The sequence below is a fragment of the Protopterus annectens genome, chromosome 1.part1 (assembly GCF_019279795.1).
Source record: "Protopterus annectens isolate FY-2018-M chromosome 1.part1, PAN1.0, whole genome shotgun sequence".
In the NCBI taxonomy this organism is placed as follows: domain Eukaryota; kingdom Metazoa; phylum Chordata; order Ceratodontiformes; family Protopteridae; genus Protopterus; species Protopterus annectens.
In genome coordinates, this window is record NC_056726.1 from 317,499,427 (window position 1) to 317,512,381 (window position 12,955).

Here is a 12,955-nt window from a genome sequence, read left to right on the forward strand (position 1 = left end):
CCTCTCCAAGAAACGTTTTGCTATGGATGTGTTTTTATACTGTTTTTGACTCAGCAGTTTTAATTTTTATTTTTCAGAAACCAGTTAGCAGTATGAGCATGCTTCAATCACTCATAGATGAACTGATTATTTTTCTCTTCCTTTCTGAATTAGTATCGTTTCAAGCTCGATATTTTCAGTTAGTTTGAAAGTTACTGAAAAACAGTATTTGACACATATTGTTACTATCAGGAAAAGTTGCAGATGTTGCCATTCCACTAACCTTCTTTTTCCTTATAAGAAATTAGTTTTAGTAATTGAGAGTCAGAGACACAGTGAGACAGTACACACTGCACAGAGCTAGCACACAGCTATAAGGGAGTAAAACAGCCACTGTCTATTCAAAGAAAACTAGTTTTCGTTATGCAAAATATGTTAATGGATAGCACAGGCTTCTTCGGTGTGCATTAACATATACAAGTTGGTCCACAACTCATTGTGCACCTCCGCTCGTACTGTACCCAGCTCTGCACATGATGGTACTCTGTCCTAATAATCCGGGCTGCTTTTCCCATCGAATACACAGAACAGTAACAAAGCCAGAGCAGGCAGCTAGTCTACTAACATTTCCATGAATGTGAACAGAGTACTGCCAAGAAAAATACAGCTCCCTGTTGTGTGTTATGCTGCTTTGAAAAAAAAAAAGTTTGGTCATATACACGCATACGCACAACAAATTCATCAAGTTATGTCTAATTAATAAAGGATGTACAAATTCAGCAATGCTGCTTGCCTTAGCAGTGTTACTGGTATGATATCTTCTTTACTGATTCAGCCTTACAGATGCAAACATCAGTCGTGGCTCAAGGTATAGCAAGACACTTCTATCGGTTTTAGATTTACAAGAAAACAATGAGTTAGAAATGTCATTAGCATACATATAAGTGAGCCTGTATTTCTGAACAGCATACTGCATTATAGGGTCAGCAACTTGTCTGTGAGCAGAAAATGCAGTAGTGACATCCACATCATACACTGGTAACATTTAAATTGTATGTGTGGATGTAATCCGTGTTTGTAAATATCCCTACATTTTGGCCTTCCAGTCCCTCAAAATGCTTGGAAAATGAAGCATTCTTCAACTGGTGCTAATCTATCTCTGTAACTTCTCTGACATTTCAGTGTCTGCATATTGTCTTCACTATAGATGAAGCATACCATGACTTATACATATTAGAGTACGAAATAGGATAAAAGGCAATGCTGAAACTTTCAGTTCTAGTAAGCACAGATGAGGAGGTAATATGAAGCTACAACAGCATGCACAGCTAAACAGTTACATAAACTGAATTAACTTACAGGAACCTCAAGCTACTTAAGGTTGTGATGAACCTGGTCAGTGCAGGGACAGACCACTTGAGAAAGTGTTTAGCCATTTGTTGCCTAATACTGCCTACTAGCATAAAATAATGTAACAGAAATCAGTACTGATGAAGGTGTTGTGCTTTATGATCTGCCTAACTGCTATAACAGAAAGACCATAATGCCCTGTCATTTAGAGTATCATGGGACAACCTTCCAACATGCCTTGAGTGAACAGGATACACTGCATTTCTTTCTGTGTGCAAATCTAAACAGCCTGCAGATTTAATATTGCCTCTTCACAGCTCCTGCTTTGATGTGTGCAAACCATATCATGTCCTGTTCAGTGTGTTCTTCAACTGCATTACCACAATCAACAGAACATGCTGAAGGGACAGGTTCATAACCCAGAGACTGCCCATGCTCTGGAATAGACTTCCCATACATGTCAAGCAGAGCACTTCACTGGCCCTCTTCAAGAGAAATCTTGATGAGTGGATGAGAAATAGAAAGTTCACCCCGGGATCACTCCAGTGGTTCTACTTGATAGAGGCACTGGGAACTAATGTCAGGCGGCACAATGCCAGGGTACGTCTATGGGCTAGGCTTGTAAAGGCTCCAGGGGCATTAGCCTAGTATACACCTATGAACCTATGATAAACACTAGCCAATACCAGAAATGCATATATTCCTGTTGAAAGTCCAAGGACTATAACTGTGATCTTTAAAATATAAGGAAGGTATGTGAATCCCAAGATTAGAGCATCACAGAGTATATGCCACTTATTCCAATGTATGGCAGCCTTAGAGTTAGTAGAGTATCAAGGGTGCAGGGGTATAGCCCCAGCTTTGGGGGTACAAATGCTTTAAAAGTGGAACAGCAAATTTTGGAATTCACTGTTATGTTGCTAGAATTGCACTTTCCTTATCAAGGTATTAGAACTTGTAGTATCATGTTTCATACTTCTAAAAATAAGCCAGAAAAAAATACAGTTTATGCAAAGAACTCTGGCCATGTTGAGCATGAGTCCTTGATCGTGTTTTTTTTTATTTTTGTTTGTTTCTTTGTTGGTTTGTTTGTTTGTTTGTTTGTTTGTTTTCCTGTTTCATTTTCATTAATTTATTCAGGTAGTATTTTGCAGTTATTGTAAATACTTTACATATCAAGTTTATTCAAACCAGACTTTCCTTTTCATTTAAACTACTGACTTAATTTTGGTTTTAAACTGTTTTATGTTTCGGTTATATATTTGAATTGGGGGTCATTTTATAAAATGAATTAATGAGCATTTACATTCTTAATTGTCTGTGTGGCCAGATGTTGCATGTCTGGTTATTCAAAATAAACCAACAATGACATTTTCTTATTGATTTGTTTGTCCGTGGTATAATAAAGCCTTAATCAACTCTAGGGGCTGAGGTTATATATTTTACTGAGGCGTGCTTCGTTTAAACTACATGGCTGAGTGGCCTAATGGAAAAACAATTAAATAAACTGTGTGCAACCTATCCCCCAAAGATGGTTATTGTTATTGCAGCTTGGCCTAAAGTTTTATATTATTTCATATTTTGTAGCACACGTGGTAAACATTTAGCAGCAGAACGTTTACTAAAATATAATCTGCTTTATCTGATTGTATTAGCTTTTCTCATCTACAAGTGTATCAAACAGAAAACATCAATCTGAATCCAGAGAATTTCTATCCAATGAATGTCACAAATGATTTTAACATGGGTCCTGTTGGATGGCAAACAGGTCCTGTTGTCACAGCCCTTTGTGGTTATTGAATCTGGACTTAACACATTCTAATGTGTCCCTAGTCAATCAAAACCCACTAGACCATCCTCATTACACTTGTTTTATTTAGTATTATCTGAGATTCTGCCTTATTCTTTTGGTTTTAACTAGTATTTTACAGGAATACGGATTGTCATTTTACATTCTGCTTGTAAGATATTGTGTCTTGTTTACTACTTTATTTATTTATTACTTTTATAGAATTATGTGTTTTTAATGGTTGTAGATTGTCATTTTACTTAGCCATGTTGCCTTACACATCAGGGCAGGAAAGAAATTAGAAGTTTGTTAAAGGGATTCATATAGCAAAGGGTTTCTGATTATTTCTATATCTACAGAAACTTCTTTTTCCCTCCATCCAACACTGTGCGTTACTTCATTTTCTGCAGCAAACAGCAAGATCAGACTGGAACTTGTTGTTAAGACACCATCTCTTTATATGGAAGCAATGCTATTCCCATGTTTCTGCATTTTACCATTAACTTTGGTTTTCATATTTATTTCTTTAGCATATCATTAGAAAAGTAATTGAACTAAATGGAAAGCATGGACAAAACTGTCAAGAGGGAAAAGAAAGTTAATGTTTTAGCTGCTAATGGACATTCAGGTAGGTTGGCATTATTAGTATTACAGTGTGGGTAAGACAAAATAAGCAATACTAAAATTCTTACTTTCCCAACTGCCACTTTAGACTGTTTGCTGACACCACTAAATAATTAAACTTTGTAAAACCAACTGTAGCATATACGGCTCCAGTTTAGTTAAAATAATACACCCTTACTTACTTATAAATGAATGCATTATGAATTATGAATTCAGGCCATTATTCAGCCTCAGACAAATAAGTTATCTTAAAGAGCTGAGCAATAGCAAAATATGCCCAGTCATAACACAGTGAAATGGAAACACTTAACACTCTAGAAAATGTCCACTGCAATGAAGCAAAGAAAATATAAACAAAAACATCCCCAAGAAATTACCAATGAAGTTTTTATTTTGTTTATAACAAAGATAAAGCAGGCTTGACTTGTTTATGACATCTTTAGCCTTAGAAATGGTGCCACCATAAACAGACAAAGGCCAAACAAAGCTGGGATCTGTATAAGTCTAAAAATATTGGTGACATATTAAATTACATCAGTCCATAAGAAATGCATGTATGGCAGACTAAGAGATTCTATTTAAGCTCCTGCTTCTACCTGCTATTCCATTTGTCTTTCTTGCCTATAGTCATTGTAGTCTTCTTCTTCTTCTTCTTCTTCTTCTTCTTCTTCTTTCGGCTTTTCTCGGTTAGGGGTTGCCACAGCGGATTACCTGTCCGCTCATGATTGGCAGTGGAGTTTTACAGTGTCGAGTTGCCAGCCCAGTGCCCAACCTTCCACAGAAGGCACACACACACACACTCACACCTAGGGCCAATTTAGAGTGTCCAATCCACCTACTGCATGTCAAGTTTAAATCTGCTTGCAGTACTGATACATTTACAGCCCAGAGGGAGCTTTCTGTGAGCCACACACTCTGATCATAGGAAGTAGGACATTTAAAGGAAATGCATGCACCAGTTATTTAATAAAATAATAGTATCTGCTTTGTAATTCTTTTTCATTGCCTGCAGGCTTTTGAACTGGGGGGAAATGTTATATTTGCATTCCTTTGAAATTTTTCTCCAAATTCTTTGTGCTGCAATTTGTCTTTCAGTATGGTATTCCAATATTTACCATAATTAATAAATACATTTTCCTGGCTTCTGAATGGTTGATTGCTTTACTCCATGGTATAATAATAAGGTAAATATAGGTCATGGGTTTAGCTGAGTTTGGTTGAGTAAACAACATTTCTCAACCAATATCATAAAACAAAAACCAAACTGCAGAGAACAAACAAAAAGGCAACGTGGTATACCAGATCTTCCACATTTATTGTTAGCGCTTTCGGGCGTAACAATGTATGACCTTCTTCAGACAAAAAAAAAAAAAAATGAATTTCTCAACCAGTTATAAAAGGCTTGATATCATTTTTTTGTTGAACACCATTTTTTTCTTAGCATATGGACTTAGTATTTTGTGTGATTTTAATATTAATTGTGAGACTTCATTTTAGCATCAGAGTACTAATAATAATTTAGCATTCAGTGAATTTGCACATCTTATTTTAGTATCAGCAGACCTTCTGCTAGGACAGCGAATAAAGAGGGAATTAGGTCTGTGGAATGCTGGATCTGCAATGACTGTGAATGCAGATACTAAGGAGCGACTCAACTATAGTTATAAGAGACTCTAGGGTGGGGTTTGATTATAGTAATAAGACTCTAGTGTAGGTTTCATTGAAATAATAAGAGGCTCTAGTGTGGGGGTTGATTGTGTTAATAAGATGAGAGGTTTAATTGTTGTAATAAGAGGCTCTAGTGTGGGGGTTGATTGTAGTAATAACATTTTGGGATGAATGTTTATAGAATAAGATCTGCATTCTTTGAGAGAGCCATGTAACAAGAATATGAAAGGTACAATGGTGGTCTAGTTTACGAGTGAGCAAGGTGAACCTGAAAGACCATCCTCAATTTGGGCTAGGGGAATGCCCTTTCCCATGCCCCCCCCCCCCCCAGTTATAGAGTGAGAAATGAGGAGATCACATGCCAGCATGATAATGAATAAATCATTTGCTTTGTTTTCATAGACCATGAAGGATGACAGTGAAAGCCTAGATACTTAAAGGGTATTATTGTCTAAATTGGACATTGGAAGGACTGTATTCAAGGTAAAGGTAAGTTTACTATTCGATGCAAATAACATGGCTTTGGTTTTTGGCCCTGATAAAGATGAGTTGCTTTAATTCAAGAATGTTTCGTTGGACACGGAGTTGTGACAAATTAGTTTTGATTGTGTTTGAGGAGTATAAGGCATTGCAGATAACAAGGTCATTGGCACACAGAATCATATTACATAAATCAAGATCACATGAGAGAGAAAGAGAGAATTAATGAAGACAGAGAAGAGGAGTGACTACTGACAGAGCCGTGAAGAACACCTTTGAAAAAAGGGCATTTAGTTAGAACCCAGTCTGACAGAGAAGGAACAGTTTATGACATCACTTTAGAATGCGATGACACAAGAGGAGTCAAATGAGGAGGAAGAAAAGAAGTTGATAAATAGGTTTTTATTCACAAGATCAAAGGCTTTTGTCAGGTCGACAGGAAAACACCAGTAAAACAGAGCCCGCAGCAGTAAGAATAGTATCATAGAAACTGAAAAGAGCAATGGGAATGCAAGGGGTAAAGCCATCTGGGTGTTTGTTTTGGCAGTTAAATTTGTTAAACCAAAGGTTTGTTTATAGACAGCTTTAGATAACAGTCTAGCAAAAGAATGTGTTAGAAAACTGGGACACATTACCCATGGTATGCAATGATTTCGTTTTTTGTGGTAGGATAAGCAGTGCTTTTTTCCATAGTGAAGGAAAAGTGCTGTGTGATAAGGAGAGATTTTTAACAGAAAGTAAATTTGGTACAAGATTTTGCGTGGAGATATTTGCTGCGGATATGGGAAATCATCTTTCCTGCTGCAATGGTGAAATATCAGTGCAACATTTTGCAAGGAGGGGTCCGACATATGACATACTGAAATTTTTAAGCAGTATAAGTACAAGGAAATGTTGACCATATATCAGAAAAGATAGGAAGTACAGCAAAGATGGCAAAGCTGTGTGCAGATAACAAGATTTACCTAATACTCCTGATTTAATTTCCTCAGTCTCCACTTGAATGCTGTGTGACTCTCAGGAAGTCACTTAACCAGGCAGTACTCCTGTTTGCCCCTGAAAAGAGTCTCTTTTGTCTTGTGGGTCTTATGTCATTGCAGATGTAAAAAAATAAATAAATAGATAGATAAACAAATAACAGGGTCATACATTTGGCAATATCAAGACTTCTGTTCTAAACTTTAAGAAAACTCAGCTTAGGAATGTCAATTCATTTTCATTCCAAAGGAAAGAAAATATTTTAAGAATAAAATACACTGAAAGCTATTACTATCTTCTTTAAGTTTTCTTTGTTTTTCATGCCAATGCAACAATTACTTCTTAACAGAAGTATGTTCAGATTTTATTACTTTCCTATTTTTTGATTAAATATCCACACAGGGTTAAAAGCACATGCTTCTATAAATATTTGAAATGAAGTTAAAAAGTCCCTGTTCTGTATTCCATTGAGTAAAGTATAGCTGTGCAAGTAAACTTATCATGACAGTAGATGTTGTAATGATAACTGTTACAGTAGCCAAAGCTATTGGGGTCATAGCCCATGCCATCTAGCCACCTTTTCAAAGCTTCAGGGCACCCTTTATACACTCTGTCAGGAACTCGAGCAGAGCTCCATATAAAGACAGTTAGAGTACCGAACACTTTGAGCTTTCCTTTTATTATTCTAGTGTAGTAACATCCAATCCCTTAAAAAAGTAACAGGGCCTTATTCATAATATATTAATATTTCATGAAACCAAGTGTGTTAAAACCATCAAAGCTCTGTTTTCCCACTAGCATGCAGATTTGATATCTGCCCATGCTATCACTCTCCAAAGTTTGAGTAGCTAGCCAGGAATCAGATGCCCTTGCCTCCAATAACCAAGGTCTGAGTAACTATTCAGGTACCAGATGTGCATTCCAAACTTTCCAATCTGTCAGACACCCTTGCCAACTATAACCAAGGTTTCAGTAGTGGTCAGGTATCACATGTCCATACTAACAATAACTGAGGTTTGAATAGCTGGCCTAGTGTCAGATGCCCATACCACCAGTAACCAAGGTATGAATACTTGGCCAGATGTCAGACAGGCAGCTTGGAGGAAATGAGCAATAAAAGTATATTCACTCTTGCAGTAAGATAGTAGATCGTTCCTCACCATGTCCTGATTTGACCTGTGGGAGTAAGTCACTGAGGGGACTATTGTACACAACAAATACTCAACTATCAGTAGGATAACTCAGGAATGACAGAAGATAAATACCAACAAAGCAAACTTTGTTTCATCCATTTCTTCAGCAAATAAGGATGGTACATTATGGCAAAATGTTTCTACTTCTATTTCTGGGATTAAATCTCACAGTTACCTGCATAAATATGTCTGCTTCTTCTTTATAGGTTCATAGGTTGGTACTAGGCTATCGGCCCTAGGGCCTATACAAGCCTATCCATAACAATTCCCTGGCTATTTCTTCCCACAGTATTTACTTCCCTGGACACCTGTTTAGCAGGGTGACTGACGTGATCCCCGGGGTGAATTTCTTATCTCCCATCCACTCATCAAGGTTCCTTTTGAAGAGGGCCAAAGAGACACTCTGCTTGACATGTATGGGCAGTCTATTCCAGAGTCTGGGGAGTCTCTGGGTCAGGAACCTATCCCTCCAGCATGTTTTATTCATTGTGATGACAAGGTTTAGATCCCTGGAGTGTGTGTCTCTGAGGGATTGGGATTTCTTTAAGTGTAGCATGTCCAACAGCTCTGGGTTTGACGTGGCCTTGTATGTTAAGCAGAGATCACCTCTGAGTAGACGATATGTGACAGAGTATAGGTTGAGTTTTTTTAGATGGTCAGCATAGGGCATCTGCTTTAGGCCTGTGATTCTTTTAGTGAGGTATTTATGCAGCCTTTCCAGTTGTTGCAGATGTCTTGAGAGGTACATACTAAACGAAGCATTGTATTCTATAATGGGTCTAATGAGGGATGAGTACAGTGGGACAATGACCTCCTTTTTTCTGGATGAAAAGCCCTTAGTGATGAGGTGTGCCACATAGAAGGATTTCCTGACTGTTGTGGCGATGTGGTTATCGAAGGTGAGACCACTGTCCACCTGTGTCCCTAAGTCTCTTATCTTATCACACTTTTGGTGTTTAGTGTACTGCCACCTATGTGGTAATTCACGGGTACATGTTTTTCTTCCCAAAGGGGATAACTATACATTTTTTGGCATTGAGCTTGAGCCCATGGCTCTGGCACTAAGCATCTGTTTCTGTAAGGCCCTTTTGTAGAATATCTACATCCTTTGGGGATTCAATAATGGCTCCCAGTTTGCAGTCATCTGCCAACTTTGTTAGCCAGAGTCCCTTAGTGTTGGCCTGTACTTCAGAGAAGTAGATGCCAAACAACAGTGGTCCCAGGACTGAACCCTGAGGTACTCCACTTGTCATTTATAAATCTCTTCCATGTTCAGCAACAGCTGGTTTACTGCTAGCCACATTAATGCTATTGCCTCACTGTTGTAAAAACAATCTGTAATCCTGTATACATAACATATTTCCTGCTGCTCTAAAATGTCACTTTTAGTCTACAATATACCAGTTTTGCGATCATAACAAAAACATGTTGAACAAACTTGTTTATCTCCTGACTCTAGGTGGCCAACTGTTTTTATTTTAAAGTGTGAATATATTTTGATGTATTCCAAACTTCACAGCAAGCAGTGTAGGATGTATAAGTATTTCAAACATTCTTGTCATTTTGTTTATGTTTTGCATAAACAAATCTCAGCAAGCCGATCATCCTGATAAGGGTTAGTTACCATACCAGTGACACTTAGATACAGTGCTTAGCAATATAATTCTGAAATGAATAGCCACATAAATGACACTCTGAAACTTTTTTTAAACAAGCATTCCCAAACTATTGACAATTTCAAAAGCTCCTGCTGCTGTTGCATCTTGCAGCTGAGGATATTTGCAAGAATCCCTTCTGTGTGCCAAATAATTTTGCTATATACTATCAAAATGTTTTTTTTATCCTTTTCTGTTTGAGCTTAGGAAGCATCATCCTTCTTTAGCATGTCTCTCCAAAGACAATTTTATCATCCCCCAAGACACCTTGTGATTATCTTTCATCAGTGGGGTTTCTTTCTTACATTCATCAAAAAAATTGTAGTAGGTTGCCATGGCTGCCACACTCTCTTAACTCCCAGTCCGGTAATATGAGAACAATATTCCAGTAATGGTGCAGTCATTCCCAAATGAAAGCCCATGGGACTGCCTTGCATTGACTGAAGCAACATCTTTTCTATTCCTGATTAGTGCAAATACAATTTCCCTGTATCTCATGTGTAATGTAGACTCTGTGGAGTAAGTCATTAGTTTTTAATTGTTTCAGAATGTTGGTGTAACCAGTGCTACTTATAATATTACAAGGGGAAAACTTATATTTAGCTAATTAGGTTTAAACTCTTATATAAAAGATCTTTGTTCTCTTCTGTATTTGTTTCCTTGCATTTTTCTTTACCCCAGATGATTAAATATTGGAATAAGGCTTAGGAGTCTCAGTACCACAGTAATCTAAAGTGCACGTACTCCAAGACTTTGTTAATACAAATATGAAACAGCAGGATTTACTTTTGCTATGATTAACTTTAAAAATCACAAGTCATTTCAAATATCTCATGCATCAGCAATAGGAATGCTGCTCTCACCAAATGCACATTGAATTGATGCTTTCCCCAGTAAACAACAATGGTAATCAGGAGGAAAGAAAGAACCAAGTGTTTTCACGGATGTGGATCTTGATGGCCTCAGTTTATAAGTGCAGTTTATGACATTTTCTTTCCAAACATCAGCATATCTGAAGGTCTTTGTCTATTCCACAAGCCACTTCACAATAAAGTTTTGACATTGATATCTTCCAATACACAACCATTTTCTAAACACAGTACTTTGAATTAGTTTCCTTTTGCATAATTTTCCTGCACAGCTTGTTAAACATCCCTCCCCTCAAAAATGGCTGTATATTCTTTACATATCTGGTTTTAAATATTAAAAGTGGATCTGTTCTGATAGAAATATTTGCTCATACAAGAATCTGCAACTGAAAAAAAAAACATTTTTCATCTTTTTTTTTCTCATCACTGTTTGTGTATAGTAGTTCTGTTCTAGTAATATTTTACCATGTAAGAATCTCTAATGGAATGCTAAAATGTTATTAAATTATTTCAGGATTCAGAGGTCATCTGGATTCAGAGGTCATCTGACTACAAGTGTTGCAAAGGGTCATTAACTACACAATATCATTAAATATTTTTTTTTTCTGCAAGATACAGTTTTCTGACTTTACCGTACCTGATTTGTATATCTTGCGAATCACAGTTTAAAGACTTGGTGTGTTTTAAGGTAAATATTAATTAGGAAAACCCATTAAATCTATACAGTCAGTTTTAGGGACAGCCCACTGTGACATTTTTAGCAGAATATCTGCAGTCTGCTATAAATGTAAACATGCAATTATATTTCTCAACTTCTTTATTAACTAAGCTTTAGTTATGAGTGATTTGATTTTTGCTAGTATGTTAGGTTGGCATCTATTCTTTCAGTATAACAACCTACGTGACTCTTGACCACTATCACTTTCATGCATTTGAGTTTCTTCTTTGATCATGTCAATAAGCATGTTATTAATATATTTCAAACATTTTAGACAATCCAAAATAAGTGTTAAAATAACTGAGTTTATAATACTTATATTGGATTAAGCCACCCAATGTTGAAGAAACTCATTTGATACTTGCATCAAGATTCACATATAATTAACAAGTAATATAAATAAGATTAGATCAGGTATAACAAGTTTAACATGGAAGAGTAGAGAAAGGGAAACTCTACTAATATGAGGACTATGTTGGAAGAAGGCGATTCCAAAATGGCTGCATTATGAAGAGCAGCACTCACCCAGTTTGAAAAATAAAACAAAAATAAAAAAGCCAGTGAAAGCCAACAATTTGGGTAAAGTTTAGTTACTGGCTAGTCATCATACTGCCCGAATGCCAGCAAAGAAAAAAAAATGGAGAAAGTAGGAAAAAATCATCTAGAAAAGGAGAAGAAAAAACTGGTGGGGAAAAGTCTTGTAACTATTCAACAAAAAGAAGATCAGGTTTTATCACTATTAAAGGAAATGATTTCCAGTACTTCAGAGGAAAATTCAATCAAATGCAATCAGAGCCATTTAGAATATGTAAAAAAAAAATCTGGAATAATATATAAAGTCAAATGTCAAAAGTCTGAAAATAATAGGAGCTTTAATTACCTATTCAGATGAGCTGATAAAACTACAGAAACCAGGGCAGACATAAAGAAAAGACTTCTTAAATATGAGATGCCCCAAGATGAGCCATTTCAAACATAGTGGATAGAGCATGCCCAGAAAACCAAAGACTTTCTGCTATACCAGAGAAACTGGAAGGAATAGACTGCATTAATTTTGTGAAAGTATAAATTAAGAAATGGAGTAGTATTCCACAACAAGATTTGTTAACTGAAAAACACGCTTTGTGTATGCTTCAAATTTGGCAGTAAGAAAAAAGACAAGGCCTAAAGTAATCAGGATGCAGTCATGCCACTAAAAAAGAGCTGTTCCTGACATAACTGCATCAGAAGAGAAAAGTATTAAATCCTAGGGACATTTGAGTGCTTGTGGAAAATGATTACTCACTGTATACAAAGCAGAAGAGAAGCAAGTTTACTCCTGCAATCACGGGATGCTGAGAGGCAGGTGTGAGACTCAATTGCTATATTCAGCTGTTTTTTTTTTTTAATTTTGTTTCTGAAAGATCAAACGCTTTTTGGATACATAACAGGCTAAGGAAGACATTAAAACAATTACCCTGCAAAGGGTGATCCAGCAAGTTGAGGGAGACTCCTCTTCTTCAATAGAAAAATGAATAGAGATAATTTGCCGGTTAAACTTTTCCAGTGTTCCAGAGGAAATGACTGAGTAACAGATAAAACCCAGGATTTGACTAGGAAAAATCCAGAATACATTGGACTTGAACAAAAGATCAGTGTCAAGTTGTCAAAAT